Source organism: Thalassophryne amazonica, chromosome 15 (genome assembly GCF_902500255.1).
Source record: "Thalassophryne amazonica chromosome 15, fThaAma1.1, whole genome shotgun sequence".
NCBI classification, from domain to species: Eukaryota; Metazoa; Chordata; class Actinopteri; order Batrachoidiformes; family Batrachoididae; genus Thalassophryne; species Thalassophryne amazonica.
In genome coordinates, this window is record NC_047117.1 from 27,526,509 (window position 1) to 27,546,861 (window position 20,353).

The 20,353-nt window shown below is 41.0% G+C and overlaps 1 long non-coding RNA gene across 1 annotated transcript; it reads right to left on the reverse strand.

Moving 5' to 3' along the window:
- Positions 1–1,061: 1,061 nt before the first annotated feature.
- LOC117526348 lies at positions 1,062–18,801 on the reverse strand. The gene is made up of 3 exons (XR_004565263.1): positions 18,790–18,801; positions 1,198–1,319; positions 1,062–1,094 (listed from the first exon to the last, which is right to left on the reverse strand). It is a non-coding gene; the product is annotated as an uncharacterized LOC117526348 (long non-coding RNA).
- Positions 18,802–20,353: the final 1,552 nt, after the last annotated feature.

Sequence of the window (20,353 nt, forward strand, 5' to 3'; positions counted from 1 at the left end):
CCCTCCAGAAGCTGAAAGGTAAAAAAAAGAAAAATGCTTTAAAAGGCGGGGGGTCTGGGGGGAGGGGGGGAGCCCCCACAGAAGCTGAAAAGCAAAAAAAGAAAAATGTTTAAAAAGGGCGGGGGGTGTCTGGGGAGCCCTCCCAGAAGCTGAAAGGTTTTAGCCATGTTAATTCTCCAAAGAACCATTTTAATGAAAAAATTCTGAAGGACCTAAATGACATGGTGAGATGCTGAAGAGCTTCGCTCATTCATATCCCCGACATATACATATTATAGCCAGTTTCCTTTAGATGAGCCACAGGATGGATACATGAGCATTTACAAGACACTGAATATGTCTGACTTCATTCACATCATTAAGAAATACAAACAGTATGGTACCCTGTGGTACATCTGTCGTTAGTAAGCAGTTCTGAAAAACTGGGTGAGCATGCAAGACAGGGACCAGTGAGGGAAGCCACCAAGACACCCATGACATCTCTGAAGCAGTTAAATTCTTCTCTGGCTGCAACTGGAGAAACTGGAAATGCAAGTTTTGTATTTAATATAATATGAGCAGTAACACAACATCATGGTGGAATGTAGCAGATGAGAATTTTCTTAAAAAGATGACCTGAAAGTTCAGCTAGAGTTTGCCAGAGGGCACATTTGAAAAGTCCTTTGTATGGAATTCTTTCCCTTTGCCATTCCACCATGAATCTATGACTGGTGATGAAGCAGTCCAAATTTTGCTGTAAATGCGATAATTTACTTGTGCTATACTAAAGGGTGCCATTACTTATGCAGCCCATAATTTTGGCTTTGATATTTTTATTTAATTTATGTCAAGTTGTAAAGAATAGTTTTCAGATTGGATTTAAAAAGGTCTCTTTCAGAAATTTTAATACAGAGCAGCCTGAATTAATTTTTCCCCTGAAACGGCCCAAAGCCCAAGGGGGTGAATACTTTTTATACGCACAGTAATATTATAACGTTGATAGAGTTGTGATTCCTGTGCTGAGTTTACTGCAGAATGCTGGGCTGAGGATGTAAAAATCACCATGGTGACAAAATTCAGGGATTTAGCCACAGTGGTCAAGGTCTATGGAATTCCTGAGAATAGAAGACAATATATTAGGCCTGTGATGTGAAATAATTATGAATAAGTTGAATACCATTCACTGGTATAATGTCTGATCATTTAGTTTGTGCCCACCTGTGTCTGCCTGTGAAAGGAATCCATGTTCAACAATGTCTGCAAACCACTTCTGCAGTTCAGAGTCTTTCTGGACCTCAGCATCACTCTTGTAGTAGTATTTGAGCACTTCCTGGACAAACCTTTAACAAATGTGCAAAATGATTTTAGGCCCCAATTTTTTTTTTTTTTACAATAAGTACAACAAATTTACTATATACGAAATGACTGAAAGACATTTGCACAAGGTGTTCGATAAAATTGCACATAACTGAGTATCTGGATAACTCTGTTCATTATGTATTCATCCTGCAGAAGGGGGAGGAATTATAAAGTCTGATTGCCACTGGTAGGAAAGACCTCCGACGGTGTTCTGTGGTGCACCTTGGTGGTCTCAGTCTGTGGTTGAAGGTGCTCTGACAGGATGTCAGTGTGGCATGCAGAGGGGTGGGAGGTGTTGTTCCGGATGCTGAGCAGTTTCCTCAGCATCCTCCTCTCTGACACCTCCAACGTGGACTCCAGCTCAACCCCCAGGAAAGAGCCAGCTCTCCTGGTGAGCTTGTTGAGTTTGTTTGTGTCAGCTGCCTTCAGCCTGCTGCCCCAGCACACTACAGCGTAGAAGATGAAGGTGTTGTCCTGGATGCTGAGCAGTTTCCTCAGCATCCTCCTCTCTGACACCTCCAGTCTGAGAGTCATTCACGTGCCTTTTGGCAAATTCCAGGAGGGCTGACATGTGCCTTTTATGAAAGAGTGGCTTACATCTGGCCACTCTACCATACAGGCCTGATTGGTGGATTGCTGCAGAGATGGTTGTCCTTCTTGAAGGTCCTCCTCTCTCTACAGAGGAATGCTGGAGCTGTGACAGATTGATCATCAGGTTTTTGGTCACCTCCCTGACTAAGGCCCTTCTCCCCAATCGCTCAGTTTAGACAGATGGCCAGCTCTAGGCAGAGTCGTGGGGATCTGAACATTTATGGATGATGGAGGTCACTGTGCTCAATGGGATCTTCAAAGCAGCAGAAATGTTTCTGTACCCTTCTCCAGATTTGTGCCTCAGGACAATTCTGTCTTGGAAGTCTTTGGAAAATGCCCAATCAGTAGACAGTCTTGTGGACAGTTTAAACTCAGCACTCAAAACTACACTCGACATGATTGCACCATCTATATTAAATCCATACCCCTACCAAAACACAGTCACCTTGGTTCAATACTTGCGTGACCTCAAGCATAAGGCTAGACGTCTGGAATGAAAATGCCGTAGTTCAAAATTAGAAGTATTCCACTTTGCGTGGCGTGATACTATTTTAGACTATAAGCATGCACTACTGCCTACAAAGTGGGCCTATTACTTTGATTTGATTACAGAAACAAACATAACTCAAAGTTCTTGTTCGACAGTGGCAACACTTATTCATGGACAATCACCTGTAAGTCGCTCTCCTTTTACAGCACAAGATTTCTTGGATTACTTTGAGAAGAAAATAGACAACATTAAGTTAAACATATCCCATCATGCCTTAATTTAATCTGCTCATATTAAAACAGGAATATGGGGATGCCCCAGTCTGACTGGAGCATTTGAAATTGGCTCAATCAAGATTTTATTATTATTATTATTATTATTATTGATAAATTAGATAAATTAAACCTAAGTTACAAAATTAGTGTGCATTTCTATGTGCACATATACATGGTGGCAGCGGAGTGAGAAGACATTCTGCTCTGCTAAGTTCACCACAGAGCTGTGGTGTGGGTTTTAAAAGCATGTTAACACTCAGTCTCCCTCTATTTCATAGCACGGTGCCAATGCAGAGACAACAGCCAACATACTCACGGTGCAAGTTTTAAAAACATATTCATGGTTTCTTTCAGTTCAAGTATGTACCAAGTCTGTTTCTGATGGATGGCGCATGTGATATAACCTTTTTATTGGTCAATCAATTCATGTTTTCCACATAAAACAGTTTTTCTTCTCTTTGTGTCTGTTGTTCTCCTACTATTAGAAACTGCACAGGCATGTAGCTGGAGGGGTTAGGTTCAGGACACCCACCTCCCTTAGAGTGATGGTCCATGTTTAAAGACATTATCATTTTTTTTGCAATAATAATAACTATGTTTTTAACAACTAAAATGTTGTTCATCCTATATTACTCTGAGTTAAAATAAAAAATACAACATCAAGGAGCAGCTCGGATTGAAGGTGCTTTTTGTAATGGATACAGAGCTATTAAATTGTCAAGCTTGTCCATTAGATTGACTTTAACGTGCTTGCAGTGTGTCTGTCACAGCATATACTTAGCATATACTTAATATTAAGTAACTCGAAGCTAGATCAGACAGTTAAAAAACATTCCTTGGAATACATTAAACTTTATTAGTTATTATCTAAATGGTCAGTCATCCCATGAAGAGCTTAAAATTGTCAGGAGTGGCTCAAACTGAGGTGGACACAAATGCAAACTCTCACAACTGATGGGGTAAGAAAAAGGTTTAATGATCAAAACAAGCAGGGAGTTAGTACACAGGAGATCCAGCAGCGAGGCAAAGGTAGCAGACAGACATAAGGCTGAAGTGTGGTCCAAAAAACAGGCACAGGTCAAAATACACCACGTGGTGTTGTTCAGAGGCAAAGACAAAAATGAAAGGTAACCTGGCACCTCTATTTTCCGTAATAGAGCTCTTTGACCTTTGGTGTTCCCAGACACCTTCCTGCATGGCTTCCACGCTGCAACGTCTCCTGGCTTCCACGCCATGACCTGCACTACGTCACTTTGGACTCGCAGCTGTGCCGCTGCTCTTCAGCACTCAGCCTCAGAGCGTGCTGCTCTGCTCCATTCAGCTAAGTTCCTGTTGCCTCTGAGGTTGTAAGATTCCGCCTCTCATTCTGCTCCTGTCAGTGACTGTGCATTACCAAGAACTGTATGAACTGTTATGCAGAACTACTAAGAACTTTCAAGTCATTCCTGAAGCCAAGTCAATCTTAACTGAACTGCGTCATAAGACGCAGCACTGCTGATCTCTGATCTCTGTGAACAATTCCTGAACTGTGAACGTTCCTGCATTAAGCCCTCCTGTGAACATACTGTTAGGGTTAGGGTTGTACTACAGCACTCAGTTTGGAAAAATGTGCAGAAATGGAATTTTAGTGAATTTTATTGCTCATTTTATTACTTACATTATTTAAAAAATCACTCCAAACTGAGTGCTGTAGTATAACCAGCAGGACCCCACTGATGAGTGCAGAAACTTTTGTGTCACTACACTGTATAACATTGACACTTTTGAAAATTTAAACAATGAAAAATTCTCCAAAGTTTTTCACAATGTCATTTTCCCAACCTAAGTGCTGTAGTATAATTAGCAGGAGACCATTGATGTGTTCAGTGAATTTGGTGACACCACAACTGAATTTCTTGAATATTTTTCTGGTGTATTTTTGTATTTGCACGTTGTAGACGGTCCCTACATTTCTGTTTCTCAAAAATCTGCTCGTTCAGATCAATGTTATTTATCCAGCCCAGAGGACGGTTCATATGGATAAGGTTGTAGCTCGTCTACATTCCTGGGGTTAGAAACTAGTGTTTTTTTTTTTTACGACATTTCCCTTAAGATTGTTGAGCCGTGAACTTTTAATTTGTGAATATCTTTCTAACTTGAGTCTCCAGCAGAGGTTTCTGTCCTCCCTGAGTTTAACAGGTGGACCGTCCCAGTCAAACTCCTCATCTGTCGCTGTCCCTGGAGCAGGACACGCCTGGTGGGACCAAGTGCATCATACCAGAAGCGAGATCCTGCTCAGGGATTACCTCCCTGCTTCACCGGCTGTAGTGACGCCCCCCACCCCACCAAAAAAAAATCATTTTTGCAGGGATAGGGTTTGCAATCAACATTTCTTGTAGTAATTAATCCATAAACTGAAAGCCATAAACTACTTAAACTGAATATGTTATTGTATTATTTTATATATAATACAATAACATGCTTTTGGAGGGTGGTATGCATTTTTAGAGGCCCAACGTCCATGACCAGTCGCCCAAAATGACCGATATTCGTTAGAGTTAGACGAGGGCGAATATCGGTCATTGCGGGCGACGGCATGGATGGAGGGACTCAGAAAAATGCATACTGCACAACAACAGCATGTTATTTGCATTATTATCACTTTTTACAGAGATACACAACACGTAACGCGTACATAAAAAGTTGCCTCACTTAACTTTTGTCGTGTCAGCTGGCGCGTGCTGCTCTCCAAATTCGGCAGTGCGTCCTCATCAAGTTGGCAGCTTTAGCTGCTGTTCATTGTCGTACTATCCATGAAAAATCATCCGGAAGATCCATATTGGGACCAACAAACACTTCTTGCCTTTTTATTTTTTTTTTTTTTTTTTTTTTCCCCTCTGCGGACAGTTCTTGGGCTGCGCGTGCACTATGAGGTCATTTGTTTATGCACAGCGGGCGGGTATAGCCAGGTAGCATCGACGTAAATCTACAATACCGGCCTAGCAATGCCTCGGTAAAGTGATAATAATGAATGATATTCATGTTTTGCAAGACCTGCGTTCATGTTTTGGGAGATATTTCTTCAGTGTTGTCGTTTTGCAATTAACATTTTGCAGATAATTCACGATTTGCAGCTGATTCATGTTTTGGGGGTTAAGAGTTCTGTTCTCCTTGTTGCAGGGACACAGTTTTTGATAACTACCTACTCCAGACAAACATATCAAACAGTACCATACGTAGTGTTTGTATTTTGTAATGATTGTTGTAAATTAAATCCTACATATCACAGCATGACAGCTTTGTTCACTTCATCTTTTGCTTTCTTTGCAGCCAAATCTGATTGTATCACCTCTTTTAAGAAAACAAAATCTTTCCAAAATAAGTGATGTGTTTGTGTTTCACTCAACAGTATGGGAGGCCTGAGTTTGATTCCTTTTTTGGCCCCTATGTCACATATGACCATGCCAATGAGCAGCTGCACAGAATGTAGCACATTTATTAGGGAAATGGAGGTGAAATAAGCCAACTTCTGTGTTCTTTTTTTTTTTTTTTTTATGCAGTGCGTAGGCAGCTCTGCAGGGACTGACTTCACTGCCTCCACCTTTGGAGAAGAAAATAATGTTTGGAAATTGAGTGAAAAAGAGAGTGACAGGCAGCACAATAACAAGGTTTTTAACAAAACAGAAAGACGTCATAGCGATTGAAATAGCTGTTTTTCTTTTTTAAATCTTTTTAGCAAGCAGGTTAAAAATTAAATCAAACCAAAAGCTGAGCAATTCTGTGTCGGGGGTTACAGGGTTGTTTACAAGGCATCCTGCAGGTTACCCTCCTGTTAGTATGTATTTTATGCTGATATCCTCCACTCCTGCTGACAAATCAACACATGGCTGTTTTTATTTGTTATGTGGCGTGTTACTGAATGATATCAAGGAATTCATAAAACTACAGACACTGGTTCATTTAGTATGTGAGTACGAGGGCTGTCAATAAAGTAACGGTCCTTTTTATTTTTTTCAAAAACTATATGGATTTCATTCATATGTTTTTACGTCAGACATGCTTGAACCCTCGTGCGCATGCGTGAGTTTTTCCATGCCTGTCGGTGACGTCATTCGCCTGTGAGCACTCCTTGTGGGAGGAGTCGTCCAGCCCCTCGTCGGAATTCCTTTGTCTGAGAAGTTGCTGAGAGACTGGCGCTTTGTTTGATCAAAATTTTTTCTAAACCTGTGAGACACATCGAAGTGGACACGGTTCGAAAAATTAAGCTGGTTTTCAGTGAAAATTTTAACAGCTGATGAGAGATTTTGAGGTGATTCTGTCGCTTTAAGGACTTTTCACGGTGCGAGACGTCGTGCAGCGCTCTCAGGCAGCGTCATCAGCCTGTTTCAAGCTTAAAACCTCCACATTTCAGGCTCTATTGATCCAGGACGTTGTGAGAGAACAGAGACGTTTCAGAAGAAGTCGGTTTCAGCATTTTATCCGGATATTCCACTGTTAAAGGAGATTTTTTTAATGAAAGACGTGCGGACGGGTCCGCGCGTCGGGACGCAGCCGACGCGGCGCGGCGGCACAGGAAAAACACCTCCGTGTTGATAACCATTTGTTAAAATCCAGTTGGCTTTTGATGGCTTTCAGTGGAGTGAGTATATGAGAAATTGTTTATCAGCTGGAGATGTTCCAACTTGTCCTCAAGGCTTCCAACAGAGGTGTTTTTCCTGTGGCGGAGAGTCGCGGCGGCTGCGAGCCGACGCTGCAATTCGCCCGCACGTCTTTCATTAAAAAAAATCTCCTTTAACAGTGGAATATCCGGATAAAATGCTGAAACCGACTTCTTCTGAAACTTCTCTGTTCTCTCACGACGTCCTGGATCAACAGAGCCTGAAATGTGGAGGTTTTAAGCTTGAAACAGGCTGATGACGCTGCCTGAGAGCGCTGTGCGACGTCTCGCACCGTGAAAAGTTCTTAAAGCGACAGAATCACCTCAAAATCTCTCATCAGCTGTTAAAATTTTCACTGAAGACCAGCTTAATTTTTCGAACCATGTCCACTTCGATGTGTCTCACAGGTTTAGAAAAAATTTTGATCAAACAAAGCGCCAGTCTCTCAGCAACTTCTCAGACAAAGGAATTCCGACGAGGGGCTGGACGACTCCTCCCACAAGGAGTGCTCACAGGCGAATGACGTCACCGACAGGCGTGGAAAAACTCACGCATGCGCACGAGGGTTCAAGCATGTCTGACGTAAAAACATATGAATGAAATCCATATAGTTTTTGAAAAAAATAAAAAGGACCTATACTTTACGGACAGACCTCGTATATGAGATTTAATTTCAGTTAGACTGAGATTTACTACGTTTTTTTGTAATCAATTAGGCTTTTTTTATTCGGATACAATAACATTCATCAAAACTGTCATCGTATATTCTAAACTGGATATTTGCACTCACCAGACAAACGCAAAAGTCGTAATGCTTTTGCATGGTTTTCCATGTAATAAACACTGTATATAACAGATTTTGTAAAACGGATTTTCGCTCACATCGGACAAAACGTCCTGTCCGATCCCAATGCATTTTCATTTAAAATCCCTCACATATCCACTTTATTCTGAGCCCCCATGAGACCTTGCGTGAATTATGGGTGAGACCTCCAGTATGAACCAGAACCGGCATTTGCTTACACGTTAACTGTTCATGCTAATCCACTTTATACGAGGGTTAGAAGTGTAAACAGCAGCTGTCACAGCTCAAACGAGACAACAATGTCGACAAATATAAAGAGGTGGCAGGACGACATGAAGAAGTGGCCTAAGATGACATACGGTAGCATTTTTAGCGACTTTCTTAGCTTTCGCTTTGGACGGGGAGGCGATGAACAATCTGAAAAGCTCTGTGACATATCGGTAGGGATGGCTATTGATGGCTATTGGTAGGGATGGCTATTGATAAGATCGATATCGATACCATTATCGATTCCGCTTATCAAGCCGATTCCTTGTCGATTCCCTTACCGATACCACTTGTGAATTTTCTGTGTACTAAAAGTAGGCTTTACAGGTTTTCTATGTCAACAACATTTTATTGAGTCTAAAGTAAATAAATGTGAAATTGGTCACTGAATCCTTAAACTCTGGATATAATAAACTCTACTTGGTGGATCCTTGATCTCTGGACATAAATAGAAATAAACCAAATCTGTATTTTTTGTTATGAATCCCTTATTCAAAGGCTAAGGAATAAAATTATTGTTGTGAAAAAGAAAATTATTTTTATGACTTACATCTTCAAAAAACCCAGAGGCCAGTACACCTTTAATGTTCATTCATGGAGAGCACTGTGCTGGAGTCGTTAGCACTATTGCCACACAGCAAAAAGGTTCTGGGTTTGGTTCTACCCAAACTAAATATCTTTCTGTGTGGAGTGTGCATATTCTCCGTCTGTGTGGGTTTCTTCCAGAGACACTGATTTTCTGTCAAAATATTCATCTTAAGTTATCCTTATGGGGGTTGCTGACAAGATTGGCACTTCACTCACTGTTAAAAACATTCACCCATTTTGAGAGTGATGTGGTGTCAAAATGTCATCTCTTTTGAATGTGTCACTGTGAGCATATGCTCCTCAATCTGATGTGGTCTCAGGGGAATTTTCTACATACAGCCACAGAACTGTGGTACTTGGACACATTTAACCTGAAATCTAAACTAACTTTCAACCAATTTTGCACATTTGATTTTATTTAAAGCTGTACAGCCTCTGGGTTTTTCAAGATTTCAGTCATAAAAAGAATTTCTTTGGCACTACTCCAGTGGGGGACTCCATTGTTCTGTTGGGGGACTTCAACGCACATGTGGGCTATGACAGAGACACTCAGAGAGGCATGATTGGGAAGAATGGCCTCCCCGATCTAAACCCGAAGAGTCATTTGTTATTGGGCTTCTGTGCTAGTCATGGACTGTCCTTAACTAACTAGCTACAGCGAACCACTAACTGATAATGGTTATATCACAGACTTTCGGTTTTGGAAATGCTTTTTTTTTTTTTTTTTTTACAAATGAAAAAAAAAATCTGTTAAGTTGTAATTTGATAACCATGTGATATAGCCAGTCACCAGTAGATGGCAGTGTTCTATGCATTTTGACCCATCTACTGGATGGCAGTGGGAAACAGCTCAGTTTACCCATAATCCCTTTGGGCATCTGTGTGTGCTAAATGTTCAAAACTTCAGAATTAGTACACTATTTTAATATTAAAAGATGTGTTATATTTTCACTTTGTACAAATGACAGAGTTGACATTAATGTAATTATTCTATCCAGATTCATTTGATTTATAAATCAAAGCCATAAGTCAAACCTGCTTCCCTTTTCAAGACGTCTGCCTCACGGCTGGACCACTGTATGCTGTCAAGGAAAATGACTTTTGTTTTTTTTGTTTTTTTTTTGTGGCAGCTTGGCGACCAGGCTCCTTCTGCTGGGGTAGAGTTGAGCTCAGCTCCTCTCAGGTGCCTTGCTTCTGCAAAATACACAGCAGACATGAGTCAGCAGGGTTTATAAATGTTTTTCTTAAAAGTTATCTGAACTAAATTTATCGGAAGTTAATTGGTCCACTGATGGTTTTTGAAGTTAGTTGAAAAGCTTATCTGCTAGCAAGAAAGTTAGCTTCGCTAATTAGTGGTTAGCAGATTAGCAAAACTGTGTCCACCACTGCTCATAAGTGTACATGGTACCAGAGCACCCTAGGCTGAAGATCGATAATCAATTTTGTGATCGTATCATTTGATGTGAGGCCGCATGTTCTGGACACTCATATGAAGAGAGAGGCAGCGCTGTCAACTGACCACCATCTGTTGGTGAGTTGGATCAGAGGATGGGGAGGACTTTGGACAGACCTGGTAAGCCCAAACGGATAGCTAGGGTGAACTGGGAATGTGTGGAGGAATCCACTGTCTGACAGCTCTTCAACTCACACCTCCAACTGAGCTTTTCTAGCATCCCTGTGGAGGTTGAGGGCATTGAACCAGAATAGGCAATGTTCAAAGCTTCCATTGCTGAAGCTGCAGTGGGGAGCTGTGGCTTGAAGGTCTTAGGTGCCTCAAAGGGCAGCAACCCTCGAACACCATGGTGGACACCGGTGGTCAGGGAAGCTGTCTGACTGAAGAAGGAGACCTTCTGTGATATGTTATCTCGGAGGACTCCGGAGGCAGTTGCAAGGTACCGACAGACCCGAAGCACAGCAGCCTCTGCTGTGGGGAGGCAAAGCAGCAGGTGTGGAAGAAGTTCAGAGTAACCATGGCAAAGGACTTTCAGTCAGCACCAAGGTGCTTCTGGTGGACTGTGACGCACCTCAGGAGGGGAAAACGGGGACCCATTCAAGTTGTCTACAGTAAGGATGGGACTCTGTTGACCTCAACTAAGGCTGTAGTCCGCTGCTGGGAGAAACACTTTGAGGAACCCCTGCATCAGACCGGAGCACCCTTTATAGTAGGGGCAGAGCTGGAAGCTGATGGAGGATTATTATCAATTTCCCTGGTGGAAGTCAGTGAGGTAGTCAAACAACTCCGCAGTGGCAAGCCCCGGGGGTTGATGAGATCCGTCCAGAAAGGCTGAAGGCTCTGGGTGTGGAGGAACTGTCTTGGATGAGACATCTCTTCAACACTGCGTTGAGGTCTGGGACAGTGCCTAAGGAGTGGCAAACTGGGGTGGGGGTATTATATTTTAAAAGGGGGACCAAAGAGTGTCTGCGCCAAATACAGGGGCATTACACTACTCAGCCTCGCTGGTAAAGTCTATTTCAGGGTGCTGGAAAGGAGGGTTCAGCTGAAAGTTGGACCTCTGATTAAAGAGGAACAATGTAGGTTCCGTCCTGGTCGTGTAACACCTGACTCACTCTCACAAGGATCCTCGAAGGTGCCTGGGAGTATGCCCATCCAGTCTACATGTGTTTTGTGGACTTGGAGAAGGCGTATGATCGGGTACCACGGGAGATACTGTGTGAGGTGCTGTGGTAGTATGGAGTGAGGGGGTCCTTCTCAGGGCCATACAATCTCTACTCACAAACCGAGAACTGTGTTCAGCTGCTCGGCAGTAAGCAGGACTTTTTTCCGGTGGGGGTTGGCCTTTGCCAGGGCTGCACCTTGTCACCAATCCTGTTTGTGCTATTCATGGACAGGATATCGAGGTGTCATCAGGGATAGGAGGGTTTCCAGTTTGGTGGGCTCAGGGTCTCATCACTGCTTTTTACAGATGATGTGGTCCTGTTGGCTTCATCAGCCTGTGACCTCGAACACTCACTGGATAGGTTCACAGCCGAGTGTGAAGTGACTGGGATGAGGATCAGCACCTCTAAATCTGAGGCCATGGTGCTCATCAGGAAACCGATGGATTGCCTACTCTGGGTTGGGAATGTTGTCTTGCCCCAAGTAAAGGATTTCAAGTACCTCGGGGTCTTGATTGCAACTGTGGGGACAATGGAGCATGAGATCGGTCTGAGAATTGGCGCAGCAGGGACTGCATTGCATTCGCTCTACCATACTGTTGTGACTAAAAGGGAGCTGAGCCAAAAGGTGAAGCTCTCCAGCTACTGGTCAATCTTCTTTGCTACTTTCACCTATGGTCATGAGGGTTGGGTCATGGCCGAAAGAACTAGATTGCAGGTACAAGCGGCTGAAATGGGGTTCCTTAGGAGGGTGGCTGGTGTCTCCCTTAGAGATAGGGTGAGAAGCTCGGTCATCTGTGGGGAGCTCGGAGTAGAGCCGCTGCTCCTTCGCGTCGAAAGGACCAAGCTAAGGTGGTTTGGACATCTGTTAAAGAAGCTCCCTGGGCACCTCCCTAGGGAGGTGTTCCAGGCACATCCATCTGGGAGGAGACCCCGGGAAGACCCATGACTAGGTGGAGAGATAATATCTCCACACTGGCCTGGGAACACCTTGGAATCCTCCAGTCAGGGGTCGTCAGTGTGGCCCAGGAAAGGGAAGTTTGGGGTCCACTGCTGGAGCTGTTGCCCCGCGACCCGATCCCAGATCAGCGGTTGAAGATAAGTGATGAGTGTGATTTTTGCAAACTTATTAAAAATTTAAAAATAAGATATCACATGCACATAAGTATTCACAACTTTTGCCATGAAGCTCAAAATTGAGCTCAGGTGCATCCCGTTTCCACTGATCTTCCTTGAGATGTTTCTACAGCTGAATTGCATATGGACATGATTTGGAAAGGCACACACCTGTCTACATATAAGGTCGTACAGTTGACAGTGCATGTCAGAGCACAAACCAAGCATGAAGTCAAAGGAATTGTCTGTAGACCTTTGAGACAGGATTGTCTTGAGGTACAAATCTATAAGGCTGTAACATAAAATGTATAATAAGTGAAGCGCTGTGAATACTTTCTGGATGGACTGTATGTGCATTCAGAGTGACATGATTTGATTTTTTTTTATATTTTTAATTTATTTCAGTCAGCAAACTCATGCAATAACAGAAAATAAATGAATGAATAGATAAAAAATAAATCACATCATGAATATACTGGAAAAAAAAAAAACATGTAGCTGAATGAAAAAGGTCAAGGCTGAAGCTATCTAGCTTGAAGAATCTCAATGGGCCAGCAAGTGGTTACAGATTTTGTATTGATGGGTCAAGTGGTTGTGTGGGGTATTGAGGTTTATAGGGCTGGGTGGATGTGTGCTTGAAAAATTGAACCTGTGCAAGACAAGTATATCATTGTACATTTCTGCTAACATCTTATGAATCTTTATGTGCAGATGAAAAAGTCATGTTGACATTCTCCATTGTGTTCATGAAATGTTTCTAAGTCCCTCTTGGCCAATAACCCCGAGGAGCATTTCAGTGAGGAGATTCCGAGCAAGTTCACAAAGGATTTTCAAGGTGAGCTTGATGTTTTCAGAGCAACAGTCAAAGCCAGAAACAAAAGTCTCAAAGTCCCATACACATCCATAGACCCAGTGTTGGCGGAAAGCAGCGTGGCCATTTGAGTATTCTGTGGCCTGACCTTTTGTCTTGACTTAGACAAAGGACAGTTTGCTAATTAACCGTCTCTTTTCCTCACCAGAGTTGGTCGGCTCAGGCAGGAATTCTAATGTCTTTCAACATTGCTACAAGGATTTTTTATATTTGTTCGTTCTATAGTTCAGTAAAGTCCCCCAACCTTTTTAAACCACAACCTTTCCAGTGAATCTTTAATCCACAGGATGCTCTCTGTCACTTAACACATGTACACTCAACTATGAATATCAACAGTGTTGCCACAGTTACTTTGAAAAAGTAACTTAGTTACTTTACTGATTACTCAATTGTAAAAGTAACTTAGTTACTTTACTGATTACTCAATTGTAAAAGTAACTAAGTTAGATTATTAGTTACTTTTTTAGTTACTTTTCCCAGCTGCCGACAACAACCCTCTGCCACCTCAACATGACAATGATACCTGTTTTGCCAAAACTCACTTTATAGTCACCCTTTCTTGACTTCAATGAAAATAAATACTTGTTTTATAAAAAGTAAAATAAAGACGTCTTTCTTGACCTCATATTTAACTGTTGACAGCACTGTAACAGTAAAACTTGCAATTTCAAGCCTACATTGTTTATAAAGGTAACTATTAAATTCTAACATTTTTCTAACATTTAAATTCTCTCTAAACATTTTACTTGTCGAAATTATTATTATTTTAAGCAATATTAGTTGTAGTAAAAAACGGCTTCAAAATTGCACCTTTAATCTAGGGGTGTTGTGGGGAGGGGGCACATCCCTGCCCCACGCCCCCATTCCATCTGGATTCGCCCCTGCTTTGGCGTTTGAGCACAAAGAATGGATAACATTTATTTATGCAGAAAACATGACCAGATTTACAGGTAAGAAAGTTTTATTGCGTTTTCACATCATGTGGTCTTCAGAAAGAGAGTTTAGGTGCATTTGAGTGGAAAATAGTGTTAGTTGTTGACGCGTCGCGGAGGATCAGCTGTTTTTAACGACCAGATACAGAGCGGCTCAGCTCAGAATTCTAAATAAAGGAGGAAAAAAAGTATAAAAATGTCTTTGTAAAGTTCAGTGCAGGTGTGCTGATCACCGCGCTTTAAGAGGTGAGGACGAGTCGAGCAGCTGCAAAAAACCGCGGATTAAAAGTTCACAGCTCACTGAAAGTGGGCAGTTCAGTCGAACCCCGACCTCCTGCCCACAGACCAAGTTTAATGCTGCTATCGACCCACAATGAAAAATAATAGTAACGCACAGTGACATGGAGAAGTAACTTTAATCTGATTACTGATTTGGAAAGATTAACGCGTTAGATTACTCGTTACTAAAAAAAGTGGTCAGATTAGAGTAACGCGTTACCGGCATCACTGAATATCAAGTATTACATAATGAAATGTAGCATTGTTAATACACCAAATACAAATCATGTTTCATTCAGGTATATAAGTTGAATAACACTGGCCTATTTTAAAATGCTTTCATTGAGTTATTGCAATTAAGGTTAAGAAATTGGGCAAATATTTATATCATTATTTATTGTCATTTTCCATCATATGTTATGATTGTTGCTATTTTTGTAAAATGTATGTACTTTTCAAAACATCTGCGGTACCTAAATGTACTTTAAAGATTTAAATTGGGCACACTGTATTTTGTTTTTGCCCCCTGTTTTTTCAAATCTACATTTTGGTGAAAACAGTAAGAAAAAAGATTTTGCCATCCTTACAACATATTGTGTTTAGCGATATACACTACATAATGCCTATCCATTTATGGTACAACCAAAAAGTATTCACAGTGCTTCACTTTTTCCACTTTTGGTTGTGTTACAGCCTTATTCCAAAATGGATGAAATTCATTATTTCCTCAAAATTTCTTCAAAATTCTACACACAATACCCCATAATGACAATGTGAAAAAATGATTTTTGCAGATATATTAAAAATAAAATAAAAAATTAACTCAGCCACATGGGGTGTGCAGCCAGTACATTCTGAGTACTACACCATAGACCGAATGGTCCTCCCCTAAAAATTGGTCCACCCTGCCTCCACTGCGCCTGCGTCATTAGCTGCAGTTCACAGATTATGACCTCATTTCATCTTAAAATGGCACTCCAGTCATCATCTATTGCAGTGACAGATATCTGAAGCATTTTGTTAATTAACAGGCCGCAGGGAGCTAGAGTCTATCCCAGCACTCTTAGGGCATGAGGCAGGGTCCACCCTGGACAGGACACCAGTCTGTCACAGGGTCACATATAGACAAACAAATACGTTCACACCTACGGTCAATTTGAAGTTTCCAATTCACCTCACCTGTGTGTCTTCAATGTACTTGGAATCCATGCGAACATGGGAAGAACATGCAAACTCCACAAAGAAATGCCCTCGGTGGTAAGCGATCCTATGACCTTCTTGCTGTGAGGCAACAGTGCTAAGCACTGCCTGTTATTGTGCCATGTTTTGGCTTTTGTGCACTTCCCTACGTGTGTGTAATCTTGACCTTTTCAGCTTTTCTTGTCTCTTCCATTTCTTCACCATGTTTTCCTCACACCTGCCTTCATTTAGCTCAGTGCTTCTCAATTTATTTCTTTTACGCGCCCCCTAAGTTGAAGAAAACATTTCACCCCCCCCCCCCCCACTCTCTGCCGTAACTATAAATAGTATCATTTGTCTATAAAATTGTCTGCATAACATTGTATCCTTATTAACATTAAAGAAAACAAAAAAGAAAGAACTTTAGAGCAACTTGCAGTGAAGAATAACTTTATTAACATTGTTTTTAGTCTGTAACAGAAAAAAATTTGTATCACATTACTTGAAATAAAAAAAAAAAATCCTTAAACTATAACCATTTTTAACCAACTGAAAAACAAAATGAAATAAAATCAATAAATAATAAATTCAAATTGATTAGAACACTTACTCAGGAGCTCAATAAATAAAACATTTTAACAGACAAAGCAAAAATAAATAAAACAATTTGTGCTGATTTTTTTTCCGATTATTTTTTGTGATTTTTATTTATTTATTTATTTTTTATTAGTTTTTAGTTTTGCAGCACTTGCGTCATCCAGCATGACCATATCTATGGCTGCTCAGCTTCTCTGCTATGGTGCTATGACGGTAACGCTGCTCACTGGTTTACTGAAGCAGCATTCACAAATCGGAATGATTGCTGGCTATATTCGGCACATTTTCACTGAAAAAAAGTCAAGCGGCTTATCTGCGTGATTGGGGTGTAATGTCTTTAAGTGACACCTTAATTTATTTGGCCTCATGCTGTACGCTGCCAACATTTTAAGACACAGCGGACTTTACTCATCTCCCACCGTTCCGGTTGTTAAGTGTGATTTTCAACTTCCGGGTCCAAACAAAAAAGGCGCGCTGTCATTAACATTGAGAACTGCACTCTGATCAGGCTGCACTTAAACCGTTGCACATGGACGACAGCATTAACATCGCAACATAAAACTCTTTGTATATTGTGCCTAACACTCTCCTGGATATATTAACTGGGTTTTTAGACGTTGTTATTGCATTTGTTTTATGTAAAAATCCCAGAAGCTCAGGTCATTTCTCCGTTATTTTCAATGGGAGTTGTGAACTGCGATCGCTTCCTGTTCATGTCATTCGGGAGGAAAGTGAAGTTTGCACTTTAACATCCTGTTTATTGTAATACATTTTTTTATTAACAAACAGACATGTATATTTTACGTGTGCATAATAAAATATATAAATTAAAAGAAAAAAGTTTTATTAAGTGTTCTTACCTTAGAAACAGACGAATGCGGTTAATGGAGGTGGAGGCGGAGAACGAGGAACGGAGGTTTGCACACACTGTAAACACAAACTAAGCAAACTGTAGATTTTTAAAAGGATCATACAGATGTAACTTTAATTGTAAACTTGCAGGTCTTTGGACCTGGAAACAGATTTATCACGTGATGCTTTAACATCAGATCTTTACGACGGCGCATTAGGACCATTCAAAGACGGGGAGGAAAAAGTGGAGATTACATTTTCGAGTTTAAAGTCACAAATATACGAGGATAAACATGCAAATTTACGAGAAATAACACGCAAATTTGCGAGATTATAAACCTGTATATTTGCGAGAAAAAGACAATGCGAGATTAGAACGTGTAAAACTACAGGTACATAAATGCACATGCAAATACAGCCTATTGGCGCCTTAGCGATGGAATGAGACGGGACAATGGCTTCATCATGTACGTTTTTACAGTCAAAAAGAATTAATATATGGACAGCGGTTTCAATATTTAATGTCTGAGAGATAAGAGAAATAATGTTATAATGCTTTTGCTTGCAGTTAATGCAAATGCAATTTGGCTATTTATCAAATTACTAAGTTAATGTAGCTAGCGTTAAATGTGCTACCTTTTTTCCTCACATTTTTGCATGTTTATAATCTCAAAAATTTGCGTGTTTAATTGTGGCAAATTTGCTACTTTATTATTGCAGATTTGCATGTTTTTAATCTCGCAAATTTGCTTGTTATTTCTCCTAAATTTGCATGTTCATTCTCGTATATTTGTGACTTTAAACTCAAAAATTTAATCTCCATTTTTTTTTTCCTGTCTTTGAATGGCCTTAATATGCCGTCGTAGATCTTAACAACCAGGTAGTGCGAAAAAAAAAAAACCCAACAACACCCTGTACCCTAATAGCAAAATCAAGTTTCAATATCAATTATTCCATGAATTAGAACTAATCAGCTGATTTGGTAAATACCATTTTTGGGGGGTAGGAGAAACTTTGGTTCACATTAACCCCCTCAATGACCCTGCAGTATACTGAAAATAAAAATTGAAAGTGTTTTTATTAAAAGGACCCCATAAGGATGTTTTTCACAAAAGCTGTCTTATTTTTGTATACAAATAGTATCTAGGGAGGCTTGCAATCTTTTAGTGGCTTTCAAACTGAAAGTGATTTTTTGGCAAAATTAGGGGGAAAATGTTGTGTGTTGGGGGGGGTGTGGCTGGACATTTTGGTGTTCTTTTCTTTTATTTGCTCTCCAGGTGGTATGAAAACTGATTTGTCTGTGGAGAAGGTGCTGGCTGAAGAATCCTTCACCCTCATCAACATTATGTGCAGCACCTGTGGATGGTGCTCACATGCAACCTTAAAGACTTTCAGCTGAAGCAGATAATTAGATGGCGTTCTGCATTTAAGCCATGTGTGATTCAAGCAGAATTGCCGGGAACTCGACCTTGTGATGTTCGTTTGTGAGACGCTGAGGACCGCGCCTGGGTTTGACACATCGTGCCTGTGAAGCAGGAAGGGTGAGGGACACATGCTGTCAGCACACATCAGAGGTGATTAATTGTTTGACTACTTGTTGATAGTGACTTGGTATTTTGTTACGCAGTATATTTGAATTGTGATGAGAATTGTGCAGCTCGCTTCTCACTGCTGTGGCGTGCGGACAACTGATCCTCCACCTGTTGTGAGAAGCTGCTCATTTACATAAAGCTTAAATACAGACCTGAATGTGTTGCTGATAGTGTGTGCCTTTTGAAGGATATTGGTTGTAGCTGCTGACTTACCTCACCTTTTCTATCCTTCGCAGAGAGTCGGTTTGTCGTGTCCACCTGGGGGGTGTTTGGCGGTAAGGTGAGTCCAGAAGCGCCAGGCTTCGATCCTTTTAGGCGCTGGAGAGCGTGCCAGCCTTCACTCCACCAGACTGAGGCATTTTTTGTTTATACACTTTATTATGCACCAGAGGGTGAAAGAAATAAATTGTTTTTGTTATTGGAACCGCTTTCTGGTTATTTTAGCGCTGGGTTCCGTCGGACGCAGGTCCGCTCCTCAACCCGCGTCGACACATAACAGAAAAATCTTTTTTTGTCAAAATATTCTCTAAATGACATCTAAACATGACAGGTAAAGGTAATTTATTTACTATGCCACTGTCGTCTTGTTAGTTATTCCGTAAGATATGAATTCTAGAATTTTGGCCAAATAGCACTGAACCATAATTGAAAATTGGGCGCTGCAGAAAAAACGTACCACAGACAAAAATCTTAACCAAGCTTTTTTGAATGTCCTCATCATAGGTAAGGTGAAAATGCAAGTTTTGGCTCTCAAAGAGAAATGTACACAAAAACCACCCCCCCAGAGCCAGGACTATGCCTGAATATCTAAGTGTGGTGCAAATGTGGTGAGAATCTGTGAAGTAGTTTTGACGAAATCCTTTAAAGCCTATACAGTATAAAGTGAAATCTTGATATAGAATTTGGATCCAGATCCAGATCACTTCAACAATTCAGTGGAGTCTTCCATGCCCCTATATCTATCTGTGGTGCAGTGTGTGAAAGTGACAGCATTCTGAACTAGCTGGAGGCCCTTGATGATCAAATGAGGCAAGCCAGAAAAAAATTACATTGCAATAGTCAATAGACAAAACAAGGGCATGAATCAGTGTCTCTGCATCCTCCACTGACAGCAAAGGTTGAATCTTTGCAATATTATGGAGATGAAAGAAAGCGAGCTTACTAATCTATCTAATGTGCAGATCAAAGCGCAAGATAGGATCAAAAATCACACCTAAATTTTTTTATCTTATTACGCTGCTTAATAAGTCAGTCTGGAAAGTCAGTAAGACCATCTTGGCTGAGTTCAAGAGCAGGAAGTTACTGGACATTCAACTTGTCACTGATGC